The 17,124-nt window shown below is 47.2% G+C and overlaps 1 pseudogene; it reads right to left on the bottom strand.

Annotated features, from left to right (window-relative positions):
• The window catches only part of LOC133052955 (melanoma-associated antigen B2-like), a 77,051-nt pseudogene extending 61,843 nt beyond the window's left edge, over positions 1-15,208 (bottom strand).
• Positions 15,209-17,124: the final 1,916 nt, after the last annotated feature.

Raw genomic sequence — 17,124 nt, 5'->3', positions numbered from 1 at the left:
CTGTTCTGTAAATCTGTGTCTCTTCTGCTGTCTCCCATATAGGGTTATCATCTCCATCTTCCTCAATTCAATACATATGCCTTAGTATAGTGTATTGGTGTTACTCTTTCTGACTTATTTCGCTCTGTAAAATAGGCTCCAATTTCATCCACTTCATTAGAATGGATTCACATGTGTTCTTTTTAATGGTTGAGCAATATTCCATTGTGTCAATATACCACAGCTTTCTTACCCATTTGTCTGCTGATGAACATCTAGGTTGCTTCCAAGCCATGGTTATTGTAAATAGTGCTGTGATGAACATTGGGGCACACGTGTCTTTTTCCCTTCTGGTTGAATCACGATTTGAATGAGGAGATACCATGATGACTATTAGCCTGTTAGTTGTAAACTCGGCACATGAGTTTGGTTGAAGGAGTGGGACCAAAGTTGGAGATGGTTGTTTCAAACCGGCTGAGAGTGCTCGGATTGACATATGGGGTGCTTTCCTGCTGGGGGACATTTCTGGTTGCTCTGTTCTCAGCAACAACGGAGGATTTTCTTTCCTTCTTTTCATTTCCCTTGTTTCCCTTTCCCCCTCTTTCCTCCCAACCTGAATTTCTTTCACAAGCATTCAATGTGCTGCACTGTGCTGTGCTTCGTTGTTCAGCCATGTCCAACTCTTTGTGACCCCATGGACTGTAGCCCGCCAGGCTCCTCTATCCATGGGGATTCTCCAGGCAAGCATACTGGAGCAGGCTGCCATTCCCCGCTACAGGAGTTCTGCCCAACCCAGGGATTCATTCCTGGTGTCCCATGTTGCAGGTGGGTTTTTTTTTTTTTTTTTTCCTATCTCAGCCATCAGGAAACCATTTAATGGGGGTTCGTCTGATACTATGTTTTTCATATCTGTAAGATCAAATGGGGTCTCTCTTATGATTTCCATGACTCTCCTTATTTTTAGAACACACAAAACACATTGTTTCCAATTATCCTAATGTCTCTGTCTGCAATTACTACTACCTATGCCACTCTGCTGAGTTTCAGTTCTCAAGGGAATTTTAGTATGATTTTTCTTACCTTCGTTAGATTTAATATGTTCTTAACGTGGTTCGGGGTTAGTTCCATACTCTTCTTGTGAATTAGTTCCTCATGTCTTTAAACATGTCTTCATAAATTTAAAGGCCTGCGATACATCTTTCTTATAAAGTGTTGGCTCGTTCCTCTTGCCCATTTCTCTATCAGGTTTAAGATCTTGTAAAAATTCTAAGAATCATTTTTTCGGTTTGATTACTGCATGCTTTTTCTACCTCTTAAAATGTTCAGCAGTGTGATGGACCCTGGGTGAGTAAGCAACAAATTGACAACAGGATGTGAACACTTCACAGGAAACCCAGGAAGACCCAATAATCCAACGAACTATCCCCAGGGGTGCACCTCAAGCTGATTGACCTTACGAGTCATTTCGACAAATGAGGACTGAGGTGGAGCACACAATCCATTCCACTTCCTCCAGAGCCAACCAGTTCAATGAGAGACCATGGGAACTAGATGCACAGGACAGGATGACTCAGTGTTTTATCCAAGAAGCTGGAAGCTTGTGGCAGCTGCACATGGACATGAATTCCACCTTGGTTTTGGCTGTGAGGTAAGCTCCAAGGGAGCTTCCAGCAAGAAAACAAGATGAAAAAAGAGATTTGTCAGGGCACGTGTTGAGAAGACCTTTGCACACAAGGCTCACACATCTCTGGGAAGCTCCACCCCTTGCTGGGAATATGAATCAGACACAGGTCAGCATTTCCTGCATGGGATCCCCCAGCACAACCTGAAACATGCATTTCTCTGCCCCATCCCCATCACCCTGTTCAAACAGAATCCTGGGTAGTACTCCTAGTGAGCCTACCCTGAGTCCTAGACTTGAAACGAGACAGCTCCATGTGGAGCAAGGGCAAGTGTACTCATTGCATTCTCACAGGCTGAAGACAAGGGTTTCCGACTGGAGACCAGAAAATGGAGGCGAGCTCCGGGAACACTGAGACAAGGAGGCAGGATGGAAAGGTTTCTGTCGGCTGGCCCAGAATTCAATGGGCTTCAAGGTGCATTAAGACCATATTGCAGGACGAATGAGCAATGATTCTCACTTCCACAGACACTTAATCACAACCTAGTTGTCATGGAGGGAGTTTAGGCAAGATATGAAAAGCTAGATAAAGGTGAAAGCTGAAGGAGAACAGAAAGAATGCCCGAGGAGTGTGGCTGTGGGGCAAGTATTGGAGGAGATGCACCCTGCATGCTGTGTGACCCATCAGAGTTGTCATAGATGTGAGTGTGGCAGGTGAGTTTGGAGACCTCTTTAGGGCATTACTAATGCCTCATTTCTCCCATTAAAATCATTTGAATTGCTCCCCATCCTCCACTAGATATGTCAGGATGGGGATTTGCGATGTCAAAGGTCACCCAGGGCAGCCACTGGCTGGGGAAGAGACTTGCTGACCTGATAAAGCATGAGGGTGAGGCTCCATTGGGTCGGGTATATATAGGGGTGCTCACGGCCTCTGAGCAGACTACTGTGAGTCCTCCAAATGAATGAGGTGACTGGGAAGACACAAGTCTCCAGAGTAGTTATGGAACACCCACCTCCTGTTACCCAACAGAAGATGAAGACCTACTATCAATTGAGGTCCAGAAAAAAATGTCTAGGTGAACTGAACCCAGTCAAACTACCCTTGCCCATCGACCCCACCACAAAAGACACCCTCCCCTCTCCTTGCTTGGCATATAACCCTTCTCTGCCCACACCCCTTCTCCTGAAGCCATTGTTCCCACCAGTCTTCACAAGCTTCCCTAAACCAGTGCCAATAATTTTCCCTGTCTTGTTTTGTCCAGTTGGCCAGGGTAACCATGAGGGTGAATAATCCCATTCCAGCAAAGCTACCCAAGAAATCTTCTCTGAAATCTCCCACCACAAAAAAGCTTAAGTAATTCAGATGATCAAAGCTCTGTAGCCAGAGATCCAAGGCGAATGAACAGGGGAATCAGAAGGAACCAGAGGAGGTCCCAGAGAGCATGGAGACCCCTGCCATTCCAGGTAATCAGAAGGAACCAGAGGAGGTCCCAGACACCATGGAGACCCCTGTTATTCCAGGTAATCAGAATGAACCAGAGGAGGTCCCAGAGACCATGGAGACCCCTGTATTTCCAGCTAATCAGAATGAACCAGAGGACGTGCCAGAGACCATGGAGACCCCTGCCTTTCCAGCTAATCAGAACGAATCAGAGGAGTTCCCAGATACCATGGAGACCCCTGCTATTACAGCTGGACCAGTGGACAGCCAGTGAATTTGGGCCATGGCTAGACTACTCAGAAATGCTTGGGGGTCTGGCCACTGAGTACTGGCCAAAAGTGAAAATGCTGAATATTTTAACAACTGCCTACACTAATAATGAAAATAAAATAAAATCAAACTGATGTGAAATTATGTTTCTCTCTGAGTTATTTAATAATGGGTGGCAGAGAGGGCAGGGGAGGGATAAATGTGTTAGGAGGGAGGGAGATGGCTTCTGTGGAGTTGGAGATGGGACCAGAAGTTCCAGCTTGCCAGAAAGTAGTGGGAAGAACTGGTCCAGACTGAGCTTCAAAGACACATTTCCCATGGGAGAAGAGGAAGAGGACTTGAAGTTTCTCTGTGTGAGTACAGAGATGGACACTTAGCTCGGGAGCTGTGTCGTGTGTTGGGGAGCAGTGCCATTTGTTCCAAAAGGCATACAAAGGAGCTGCCCCATCAAAAGAATGGAATATTGACATTTGCAGCAACAGGGAAGGTAGAATATTGAGTAAAATACCTCAGACAGAGATTGACAAATACTGTACAATATCACTTATAGAGTGTAAACATACTGCAAAGTAGAGAGTATGAAAATAATGGAGGTGCACAACTATAGCGAAGCATATACTGGTTACCAGCGGGGAGGGGAAGAGGGCGGGGCAATACAGAGGTGGGTGAGTGGGAAGCACGCAGTGATAGTTAGGTGGAAGATGAGCTCAGGGATGCATTGTACAACATGGGGAATAGGGCCAGGACTTTGTCATAGCTATAAATGGAAAGCAAGCTTTAACAGTTGTATAATCAGAAAGAAAAGGAAGGAAATAGGTGGAGGAAGGAGGGAAGAAAGGAAGGAAAAGAAGGGCGTTTTTGAAAGTCAAAAATTCAATACTGATTAGGCCCTTTTTATCAAAGGATTTTACTTTATTTTATTTTATGTATTTTAATTGGTGGGTATTTACTTTAAAGCATTGCGGTGGTTTTTGCAATACATTGACATGAATCAGCCATGGGAGAACATGTATTCTCCATCCTGATTCCCCCTCACAACTTCCTTCCAATCCAATCCCTCTGGGTCAGCCCAGTGAACCAGTCCTGGGCACCCTGTCTTATGCACCGAACATGGACTGACTATCCCTTTCACATATGATATTATACTTGTTTCAACACTATTCTCTCAGATCATCCGACCCTCACCGTCTCCCACAGAGTCCAAAAGACTGTTCTGTAAATCTGTGTCTCTTCTGTTGTCTCCCATATAGGGTTATCATCTCCATCTTCCTCAATCAATATATATGCCTTCGTATAGTGTATTTGTGTTTTTCTTTCTGACTTACTTTGCTCTGTGTAATAGGCTCCAGTTTCCTGCACCTCATTAGAATGGATTCATATGTGTTCTTTTCAATGGCTGAGCAATATTCCATTCTGTCTATGTACCACAGCTTTCTTACGCATTTGTCTGCTGATGGACATCTAGGTTGCTTCCATGCCATGGTTATTGTAAACAATGCTTGATGAACATTGGGAAACAGGTGTCTTTTTCACTTTTAGGTGAATCACGATGTGAATGAGGAGATACCATGATGACTATTAGCCTGTTAGTGGTAAACCCTTCACATGAGTTTGGTTGAAGAAGTGGGTCCAAAATTGGAGATGGTTGTTTCAATCCAGCTGAGAGTGCTCAGATGGATATGTGGGGTGCTGTCCTGCTGGCGGACATCTCTGATTGCTCTGTTCTCACCAGCAAGAGAGGATTTTCTTTGCTTCCTTTCATTTCCCTTGTTTCCCTTTCTCCCTCTTTCCTCCCAACCTGAATTTCTTTCACAAACATTCAATGTGCTGCGCTGTGCTGTGCTTCGTTTTTCAGCCATGTCCAACTTTTGTGACCCCATGGACTGTAGCCCACCAGGCTCCTCTGTCCATGGGGATTCTCCAGGCAAGCTTACTGGAGCAGGCTGCCATTACCCTCTCCAAGGGATCTCCCCAACCCAGGGATTGAATCCTGTTCTCCCATGTTGCTGGTGGTTTTTTTTTTTTCTTTTTTTTACTCTCTGAGCCTTCAGGAAACTCTTAAAATGGGCTTCATCTGACACTATGTTTTTCATATCTGTAAGATCAAATGGGGTCTATTTTATGATTTCCATGACTCTCCTTATTTTTCGAACACACAAAACACATTTATTCCAAGTGTCCTAAAGTCTCCGTCTGCAATTACTAAAACCTATGCCACTTCTGCCTGAGTTTCAATTCTCAAGGGAATTTAAGTATGATTTTTCTCCCCTTCGTGAGATTTAATATGTTCTAAACGCGGTTCGGGGCTAGTTCCATACTCTTCTTGTGAATTGGCTGCTCATGTCTTTAAACATGTCTTCATAAATTTAAAGGCCAGTGATACATCTTTCTTATAAAGTGTTGGCTTGTGCATCTTGCCCATTTTCTTCCAGGTTTTAAGATCTTGTAAAATTTCTAACAGTCATCTCTGAGTTTGATTACAGCATGCTATTTCTACCTTTTAAAATTTTCAGCAGTGTGATGGACCCTTGGTGAGTAAGCAACAAATGGACAACAGGATGTGAACTCTTCACAGAAATCCCAGGAAGACCCATTAAACCAACCAACTTTCTCCAGGGGTGCACCTCAGGCTGGTTGACCCTACGAGTCAATTGGACAAACGAGGACTGAGGTGGAGCACACAATCCATTCCTCTTTCCTCCAGAGCCAACCAGCTCAATGCGAGACCATGGGAACTAGATGCACAGGACAGGATGATTCAGTATTTCATCTAAGTAGTTGGAAGCTTGTGGCAGCTGCTCATGGAAATGAATTCCTCCCTTGGAAGCTCCAAGGGAGCTTCCAGCAAGAAAACAATGAGAAAAGAGATTTGTGAGTGCACGTGTTGAGAAGACCTTTACACACAAAGCTCACACAGCTCTGGTCAAGTTCCACCCCTTGCTGGGAATAAGAATCAGCCACAGGTGGGCATTTCCTGCATGGGATCCCCCAGAAAATCTGAAACATGCATTTCTGTGCCCCTTCCCCATCACCCTGTTCAAAGGCAAGCCTGGGGAGTACTCCTAGTGAGGTGACCCTGAGTCCTAGACTTGAAATGAGAAAGCTCCGTGTGGAGCAAGAGAAAGTGTATTCACTGCATTCTCACAGCCTGAAGACAAGGGTTTCCGACTGGAGACCAGAAAATGGAGGCGAGCTCCGGGAACACTGAGACAAGGAGGCGGGATGGAAAGGTTTCTGTCGGCTGGCCCAGAATTCAATGGGCTTCAAGGTGCATTAAGACCACATTGCAGGAAGAACGAGCAATGATTCTCGCTTCCACAGACACTTAAACACAACCTAGTTATCATGGAGGGAGTTTAGGCAAGATATGAAAAGCAAGATTATGGTGAAAGCTGAGAGAGAACAGAATGAACGCCCGAGGAGTGTGGCTGTGGGGCAAGGTTTGGAGGAGATACACTCTGCCTGCTGTGTGACCCATCAGAGTTGACATAGATGTGAGGGTGCCAGGTGAGTTTGGAGGCCTCTTTCAGGCATTACAAATGCCTCCTTTCTCCCAGCAAATCATCTGAATTGCTGCCTATCCTCCACTAGACGTATCAGGATGGGGCTTTGTGATGTCAAACTCACCCAGGGCCACTATTTGCTTGGGAAGAGACTTGCTGACCTCATAGAGCATGAGGGTGAGGCTCCATGGGGACGGGTATATATAGGGGTTCTCACGGGCTCTGAGCAGACCACTGTGAGTCCTCTAAACGAATGAGGTGATTGGGAAGACACAAGGCTCCAGAGTAGTTATGGAACACCCACCTCCTATTACCCAGGAGAAGATGAAGACCTCCTATCAATTGAGGTCCTAGAAAAAAATGTCTAGGTGAACTGAACCCAGCCAAACTCCTCTGCCCATTGACTTCACCCCAGAAGACACACTCCCCTGTCCTTGCCTGGCACATAACCCTTCTCTGCCCACACCCCTTCTCCTGATGCCATTTTTTCCCACCTGTCTTCACACTCTTCCCTAAACCAGTGCCATTCATGCTCCCTGTCTTGTTTTCTCCAGGTGGCCAGGGTAACCGTGAGGGTGAATAATCCCATGCCAGCAAAGCTGCCCACAAATATTGCTCTGAAAACTCCCACCACAAAAAAGCTTAAGAAAATCAGATGCTCAAAAGTTCTGTAGCCAGATATCCAAGGTGAATGAACAGCCAAATCAGAAGGAACCAGAGGAGGACCCAGAGACAATGGAGACCCCTGCCATTCCAGATAATAAGAAGGAACCAGAGGAGGTCCCAGACACCGTGGAGACCCGTGCCATTCCAGGTAATCAGAATGAACCAGAGGAGGTCCCAGAGACCATGGAGACCCCAGCCTTTCCTGCTAATCAGAATGAATCAGAGGAAGTCCCAGAGACCATGGAGACCCCTGTATTTCCAGCTAATCAGTATGAACCAGAAGAGTTCCCAGAGACCATGGACACCCCTGCCTTTCCAACTAATCAGACTGAATCAGAGGAGTTCCCAGAGACCATGAAGACCCCTGCATTTCCAGCTAATCACAATGAACCAGAGTAGGTCCCAGAGACCATGGAGACCCCTGCCATTCCAGCTAATTAGAACGAACCAGCGGAGGTCCCAGAGACCATGGAGACCCCTGCCATTCCAGCTGGACCAGTGGACAGCCAGTGACTTCGGGGTATGGCTAGACACCTCCGAAATGCTTGGGGGTCCAACTGCTGAGTACTGGTCCTAAGTACAGATGCTGAATATTACAGCATCAGCCTACACTAATAACAAAAATAAAATAAAATCAAGCTGATTTGAAATTATGTTTGTCTCTGAGTTCTCTGATAGTGCGGGGCAGAGAGGGCAGGAAAGGGATAAGTGTGTGAGGAAGGAGGCAGATAGCTTCTGTGGAGTTGGTGATGGGACCAGAAGGTCCAGGTTGCCAGAAAGTAGGGGGAAGAACTGGATCCAGGCTGAGATTCAAAGACACACTTCCCATGGGAGAAGAGAAGAGGACTTGGTGTTTTTCTGTGCGAGTGCAGAGATGGACAATTAGCTGTGGAGCTGTGTCGTGTGTGGGGCGGCAATGCCATTTGTTCAAAAGGCATACAAAGGTGCTGCCCCATCAAAAGAATGGAATATTGACATTTGCAGCAACATGGAAGGTAGAATGTTGAATAAAATAACTCAGACAGTGATAGACAAAAACTGTATGATATCACTTATAGATGTTCTGCCTGTAGTCCAGATCCCCGATTGGGAAAGGTGACTCCACTAGACAATGCAGCTTGCAGTAGGGGAATTTATACTGACTAGAGCCAGGGCCTCCTGCCCTCACCACGGATGTGAGGACGAAAAGGCCCTGAGTCCCAGTTCTCTCGGGTATTGATTGGTTACAATCAGGTAGTTGGCGAAGCGGATTGGTTACACAGTTGCAAGGCAATTTTGTTGGCCCAATCCTTGTGGGCTTTCAGCTTTCCCCTGATAGGTTTCCTTTTTCTTGCTAGGCACATGTTGATTGGCTGGCTCTAGGTGGCCTGATAATTATGTTACTCCAGGAAGCCAGGACTACTGCTATTCTAGGCTGCCTGTCATTTAGCCGTGACAGCCTCACATTTCCCCCCTGTCTTTGTACTTTTTGTAGAGGAATCTTTCTCTCTACCCTGTGAAATTGGCTGATATTGTTGTCTCAATACCATAATTTGGATGGTATTTTGGTGCTCTCTAATAAATGAGACCAGACAATTTAAAATGCATGGACCAAAGGTCAGTAACAATATTAACATTATGAGTGGACCCAGGAGGGTGGAAATCAAAGTGGTCAACCAGGGGGAGCGCTGAAACCAAGATTCAAACCAGCCTTGTTGGGCTTTTCCTTCTCTCTTCTGCTGGGCTAGTCCCTCTCTTACTTTCTGGAGAAATTTTTGTACCACCCCTGAATGGTCGATATAGAAACAGCATTCTTCTCCCAGTGCTGCACATAATCCTCTTTGTTGCAGAAACAACAAATCGAAACCTCTCTTATTCTGTAACACTATTTCAGCCAAGGAGCTCAATATCTCCATCTATTGCAGCCCTTAGTTGATTATACTGTTTATCTTGCAACTTTAAGGCTGAAATCTCACTTCCCGTTTTTATAGAACCCAATAGGACTGCCAAAGTCAGGGCAGTGATTGGTTCTTGTTTTACCCTATATTGACTCGATGGGTCTAACCTTGGTTGCAGCTCTTCCTTTGAGTAATAATTTAGCCGGGGGATCAGGTGGACTAGGACACAGAAATCTTGGGAGGCATTAAGTGCTGCCTAATGGACACACGGGGTTAGTCTGGCGGAGCAAGTCTACCACCGTTTTCTGGCGGAAGTACCCACTGGTGAGTAGAATTGGGGAGGCTAGTCCTAGGGACTGAATTATTATCACCAAGGTGTTGATAAGTCTTAGGGATAGTTCCTATACAGGTGCCTATACCAGTAATGGAGCCTACTGTCAACCGGCCTGACCCAGGTTGTTGCTGCCCTCTGCAGGCAGAGACATACTATAGCAAAGCCAGCAACCATTTGTTAAGTCCGGATGAGAGGCATTTAGGGTGAGATAGGCCGAGGAGATCATTTTCATAAGGGGGTCTGTTGGTGGGGACATTTTAACCATAGGGGGTCCCACGGTGCATGGAGTCAAACTATTAGGGAGTCTTTGGGGTTGCTCTGTCACCTGGTTTGGTCCTAAGGCTACTTTGGGTGCCAAATAGAGCGGTCCCTGTTTTAATTTAAGCTCAAACCAGAATCCTGTGTCATAGCCAGTCTTGTAAAGATGGAGGCCCCAAGCTCGGCCAACATCCCAGCTGGTAAATTTTTTTCCTTTGTCTGTGAATTTGATCTGTAATGGGAAACATTGCCCGGGACTCTCTTAGTTGGACATTTCTGGGAATTCGGGGGTGATTTTACCTGAATGAGGTCCTTGTCGGAGTTAGTGAGCCAATGGACTGTTCCCGTGGTTTCGCAAACCCAAACAGCACAATAAAAAGAGTCAACTCCCCCACATTTTTCAATTTGGTTCTGATCCCTTCCTCCCCCCACCCCCCCCCCCCCGGCAGACATAGAAAGGCACCTTTTCTTAGTACTGTGGGCCTTTTCGCTCACAGTTACGGGTGAACAGACTGAAAGAGCTGTGGGCAAAGAACTTGGTCAGTTGGTGGGGACCAAACTCATTACCGTCAACTGCCAGCAGGCACAAATCAAAGGTCAGTACTGGCCACCATGTCCCTTTGGGGGCCACGTTGGAGTTCGAATTAAACACTTCTCCAGTCTCAGGATTGTAGATCACTCAAGTCAGGTTAGCTGGCTGATGGGGGTTGTGGCTGGTTGCTCCTGGGCCGATGAAAACTGTCATCAGCAGGAGAGTTAAGAGGGCTCCCGTCGTACGAGTTTCTGTTTCAAAGGATTTGACGGGTGAGGTCTTGCCTCCCATTCTGCTTGCGCCTTCTCTTGTTCTTCAGAGGTGGCTTGCCCCACGTGATTGCAGTGAACCCAGGGCCCGATGCCGTCGACCTTAACAGCAGTAGGAGTGGTAAGGAGAACAACATAAGGGCCTTTTCATCTAGGTTCTAATGCTTTAGATTGGTGTCGTTTTACCCAAACCCAATCACCCGGGCCAATATTATGTGAGGGGATGATCCCCTTCCTTGGATCCTCGTGTATCTGTCGAATTAATTTCCAAACGTGGCTATGCACCCTACTTAATACCATCAGTGTTTGCTAGAATTGCCCCAAGGTAGGGGGTGGTAGGCATTTTTTCTCGAATATAGGACACACAGGACGGTGTCTTCTATACAGAATCTCAAAAGGGGTAAGATTCAGCTTATAAGGGGTGTTACACACTCGAAAGAGCGCAAAGGGAAGGAGGGTCACCCAGTCCCCACCAGTCTCTGTTGCCAACTTTGTCAAAGTTTTTTTTAGTGTCTGATTCATTCTCTCAACCTGTCCTGAGCTCTGGGGATTATATTCAGAATGTAACTTCCATTTTGTCCCCCGTAGTACAATCTGGCTCACTAAGGCAGGTCCGTTATCAGAGCCCATAGTTACTGGCATCCCGTGCCTAGGCACTATCTCTCCTACAATCTTTTTAGCAACCACAATTGCTGTCTCTCTCTTAGTGGGGAAGGCTTCTACCCACCCCGAGAAGGTATATACCAGAACCAACGGATAGCGATACCTGTAGTTGCCTGGTCTTACCTCAGTGAAATCTATCTCCCAGTGTTGACCTGGCTCTTCCCCTCAGTACCTCTTTCCAGTGTGCTGCCCTTTCCCTGTCCTCATCAGCTGGCACGCTTTGCAAGCCTGGATTATCTCTCGTACAGTTGCATTTTGTCAAGGGAAACTCAGGCAGGCTGTCTGGAGAACTGTCAAGGTATTTTTCTCCCCCAAGTGTATAGTTGTGTGCAGGTGTTCATATAGGTGATAACCCAGGGTGGCAGGCAATATCAGGTTGTTGTTTTGATCTCAGTACCATCCATCTTTGTCATCCTTATGGAGGGTGGTATCCTCGTTAACCCAAACAAGGTCAGGGAGGAAATAGTCGGGAACTGGCGGCAGAGTCCCCATACCAGGAGGTGAAAGTCACATGGCTAATATGGGGGCGGCGTAGTCCCGGCTGGGCGATTCTTGTGCGGCTGCATCAGCAGCCCAATTGCCCCGTGTCCTAGGGTCTTTTCCTTTCTGGTGATCGGGAACATGTACAATTGTTACTGCCCAGGGTAGTTGAACAGCTTTCAGGAGCCTGCGGATCTCGGGCAAATTCTTGACTTCTTTTCCCTCCGCTGTTCTAAATCCCCTTTCCTGGTTTATCGGACCTTGAATATGGACAGTGCTAAAAGCATATCGGCTGTCTGTAAAAATGGTGACTCTCTTTCTTTTCGCTTGTTCCAGAGCCTGTATTAGGGCAATCCATTTTGCTTTTTGTGCAGACGTGTTTGGGGGAAGTGTCTCAGCCCATCTTGTCTGTCCTGCATCCTTAACTATAGTGGCTCCCACCTTCTTTTGTCCATCTTTTACATAGCTGCTCTCATCAGTGAAGCATACTAGCTCACTGTTGTTTAGTGACACATCAGTTAAATCGTTTCGAGCCGCCAGGGCCTCAGACAGTATCTCACTGCAATCATGGAGAGGGCGGTCCTTCTCTGGGTTAGGTAGAAGAGTGGCTGGATTCAGGAAGCAAGAGGTCTGAAAACGCACCCGTGGGGCATCAAGCATCAGGGTCTGGTAATGTGTCAAACGGGCATTGGAGATTCACTTACCCAGCGGCTGCTTTAAAACCACTTTAATGGTGTTGGGGGTGTCAACCCAGAGTTGCTGTCCATACGTCAACTTGGCATCGTGGACGAGGAGGGCAGTGGCTGCAATGATGCAGAGGCATGGGGGCCACCCAGAGGCCACCGGGTCTAATCTCATTGAAAGGTATGCCACCGGCCGCTTCCATGGTCCCCATTGTTGCGTCAAGAGCCACTTTCCTATTTTTTGCTTTTCATGTACAAGCAACTGGAATGGCTTCGTTGGGTGAGGCAGGGCATGGGCTGGGGCTTTTAGTAGGGCCCGTCTGAGTATCTGGAAAGCCTGTTTCATTGGCTCAGTCCAAGTCCAGCCTGGGGTCTCTCTATTATTAAATACCTTTTCAGCTGCTTTCAGTTAGTCTTGTATTGTCTGTTCTCTTAACCCCTCTATCTTTTGTAATTTTCTCTTACTATCTGGGGCTGCCTGATTCACAAATGCTAGTAGAAGTGCAGCATGTGATTCCTCAGCCTGGAGGTCTATAGGTGTATATTGCCTAAAGGCTTCCATTAGCCTCTCTAGGAAGGCTGATGGGCTCTCAGTGGGCTCTTTCCTTACTAAATTTACCTTCGCCAAATTTGTTGGCTTCCTAGCTGCAGCCCGCAGGCCAGCCATTAGAATCTGGCGGTACACTCGGAGACGCTCCCTACCTTCCACTCGCTCAAAATCCAAATTAGCCCGCAACAGAGGAAATCCCTCGTCCACGAGATTAGGCTGGGCGGTTGGTCTCCCATCGACCCCCGGGACCCGTTTCTGCGCCTCTGCCAGGATTTGCTCCCATTCTTCCTTGGTGAAGAACACCTGCAACAGCTGCTGGCAACCATCCCAGGTGGGGTTATGAGTTAACAAAATGGAATCTACGAGGTCAATGAGGCCTTGGGGTTTCTCCAAAAAAGGAGGATTTGGGGTTTTCCAATTATATAGATCACTCGTAGAAAAGGGCCAGTACTGATAGGTTCACTCTCTGTCCGTGTTAGCTGGTCCCACTTGGACGGGGAGTGCCTGTAGAGTAGATGAAGGTAACTCTGGGTCCCCATGATCTTGTTCACCCCTATTTCCTCTATTTCTTCTCCAGAGTCGGGGTTCCCTTATCCTTTCTGATTCATCGAGGCAGGGGGCTCTTCCCCCGGGGGAACCAGCAACAGAGGAGGGGCATATGGCGGGGTCCTAATTTCCGTCTCTAAGTCAATCAGGTTCGGGTACGAGGATTCCTGCAAGACTGGTTTTGGGCCCTTGTTCTTCTCGGCTTCTTCTGGGGGAGTGGGGGTTTCCATAACCAGGGCTTGTACATTAGGAGAATCAGGGAGTTTGTGAACACAAGGTTTTAACCATTCAGGCAAATTTTCTACTAGATCTTGCCAGACCATAACATATGGGACTTGTCCCGGGTGGCCCCCGACATCAGGAGCCATAATTTTCTCTTTTACCACCTGAATAATAGAAGGTTGAAAAGTTCCCTCTGGAGGCCATCCAACTTGGAAGGCGGGCCACTATGCAGAGCAAAAAGTCATCACTGGTGCTCTCTACTTTCTCTCTGGAAGACTCCTCAAAATGCTCCAGGAAGGTAGCAGGGCCCGTATCATTGACCTTGGCCAAAAACTCCAGGACTTTCTTCTTGTTGGATTCCATGAGTGCTCTCGGACCCCACAGGAACTCATAGCGAGGGGCATCACTGCAGGCACCTGGCAGTACTCCACGTACTCTTCCCGCACCAGATCTTTTGTGAGGAACTTCCTGGTATCTCCAAAGATGAAGTGCCTTCTTCCATCATAGATGCCCAGAAAATTCAGGATCTTCCAGATCTTCTCCTCCGAAAGGCGGTGGCCATTCAGGTAGATGACGCCCAGAAGAGGCATCAGAAGACCATTCTTTGGCAGCCCCCGGTCACCTCTCATAGACTCACTGTCTCTGAGATCTAGGTTGTTCACCAGGATATAGGAGTGACCATTGGGCCTGACTTCCTTCAGGACCAGGCCAAACACCATCTCTATGTGCTCAGAGGCTCTCTTGAGAATCTCAGGGAATTGCCCCCTATATCTTTTATTGATTATCTTCAGCATTTCTGACCTCTTAATGAGCTTCCTCACCTTATACTTATACAGCATCTTCTGCACCAACACCTCAACGTTCTTGGTCAGAGGATCTGTGTGAGAGCTCTCAGCAGCAGCTGAGGCCTGGGAGGAATTTTCACCTCCCTGACCTTGGCCCTCGGCACCTACACCAGCTCTTGAGTGTACTGTGGCACTGACACCAGCTCTTGCACGTGCTGTGGCACCGACACCAGCTCTTGAGCGTGCTGCACCACTGACATCAGATCTTGAGCGTGCTGCAGCACCGACACCAAATCTTTTGGGTATAGCACCTGCAGCAGCACTGGTGGTGCCTTGGGCTCCCTGAGGCTCCTTCAGGGTGCGAGCAGCTGAGGAGCTTGAGGGAGCACTCTCTAAATCAGGAGGGGAGGAGGAGGTGGTCTCCTCCCCTAGATGTGGTGGCTTGATCATGAAGACCCTGGGTCTCAACCCGGGCCTGATGATGTTTCTTGTGACCACGGACCTTACTCTTCTGCCTACGGGGCATGATGGCCGTGGACAGGAACTACAGGCAGGAGTCTGGGCCAAAGGACAGGAGATTGGTGCACTTGGAGGATGGAGAATGAGGCGATGTGAGCAACTTAAAATGGGGAAATTCCACCTTGACTTTATCAACGGCCACCTCTGCAGGTGTCCTTGAGGACACTGCCCGAGGAACCCACAAGGCTCCTGTTTCATGCTCAGCTGTCCCCACAGAATCCCACAGAGGAGGAACAGAGGCCTTCGATTTTCCCTCTGCATCCTCTCAGCCCTGCTTTGGATTTGTCAGCATTGGGGTCCTCTCAGCTCATCTTTTATTACCATGTCAAGTCTTGGCAGAGCCTGGGCACCCTGCCTTCTGCTACTCTGATGCAGACAACTTTAGACCTCCACATCATCCAGAAGCCAAGTGAAGGGATATTTCAGGCCACCTCTCTCCCAGGGGATACCCAGTGCTGAGGGCTCAGTAGGCTTTTTTCCATCCTGAGTTCACTGGGATCACCATTCATGGTCTTTACCTTGGCTCCTTAAAACACTGGACACCATTCTCCATTTGCTGACTGGTGGCTGCACCTTCAGACTAGACATTTCCCCTCCCCTAGACTTGGTATAAAGCGGTGAAGTAGATGCTCAACCTCACAGCCCTTCTCTGAGATTTCCTGGGCTCAAATCCAAGGGATGGGATAAATGAACTGAGTACTCACTCAGGTTCCTCAATTGGGCTCCTGGCAGAGAAGCTCCTGTTTCTCCTGAATTGATGCCTGTGAGATAGTAAATGTCAATCAGCCTGTGACCCAACAGGACGAAGTAAGATGACCTTATCTTACCAAACACAGTCTTCTAAGAACAGGTGCTATTACAGGCAGGTTTATGTCCCTGGGCTCCCACACAGGATCCCAATTCAAGGTCTACAATATCTTTTTACTTCTCTTCCTTCTCTCTCTCTTTTCATAATTAAATTTATTTACTATTAATTGGAGGATAATTGCTTTACAGTATTGTTTTTGTTTCAGCCACACATCAATATGAATCAGCCATAGGTATACTGTATGTCCCCTCCCTCTTGAAGTTTCCTCCTACCTCCCAGCCCAACCCACACCTCTAAGCTATCACAGAGCACCGGGTTGGAGCTCTCTGTATCATACGACTAATTCCCACTGGTTATCTATTTTACATATGGTAATGTGTGTGTTTTCAATGTTACTCTCTCAGTCTGTCCCTCCCTCTCTTTCCGCCCATGTCCACAAGCCTGTTCTCTATGTCTGCAAATCCACTGCTGCCCTGCAAATAGGTTCATCAGTACCATCTTTCTGAAATCCATGTATATGTGTTAATATACAATATTGGCTTTCCTTTTTCTGCCTTAATTCACTCTGCATAGAAAATTAGGACTAAAATTACCACACGCAAAGTGGAGCTAAGATGGCAGAGGAATAGGATGGGGAGACCACTTTCTCACCTACAAATTCATCGAAAGTACATTTGAACGCTGAGCAAACTCCATAATAACTTCTGATCACTAGCAGAGGACATCAGGCACCCAGAAAAGCAGCCCATTGTCTTCGAAAGGAGGTTGGACATAATAGAAAAGATAAAAGGAGAGACAAAAGAGTTAGGGACGGAGACCCATCTCGGGAAGGAAGTCTTAATAGAGGAAGTTCTAAGCACCAGGAAACCCTCTCACTTACAGGTATGGGGGAAGTTTTGGAGTCTCAGAGAGCAACCTAACTGGGAGGAAAAATAAATAAAACCTACGGATTACATGCCTAAAAACAACTTTCAGCAGAAAAGTACCCCAGACGCTCGCATCCGCCACCAGCGAGTGGGGGCTGAACAGAGAGGAGCGGGAAGCATTGCTTATGGTAAGAAACGGGCCTGAATGCCCTGTGGGCAATCAGAAGGAGCTAACCTGAGATGGCAACT

The sequence above is a fragment of the Dama dama genome, chromosome X, assembly GCF_033118175.1.
Source record: "Dama dama isolate Ldn47 chromosome X, ASM3311817v1, whole genome shotgun sequence".
In the NCBI taxonomy this organism is placed as follows: domain Eukaryota; kingdom Metazoa; phylum Chordata; class Mammalia; order Artiodactyla; family Cervidae; genus Dama; species Dama dama.
This window is presented reverse-complemented; position numbering and strand designations above follow the sequence as displayed.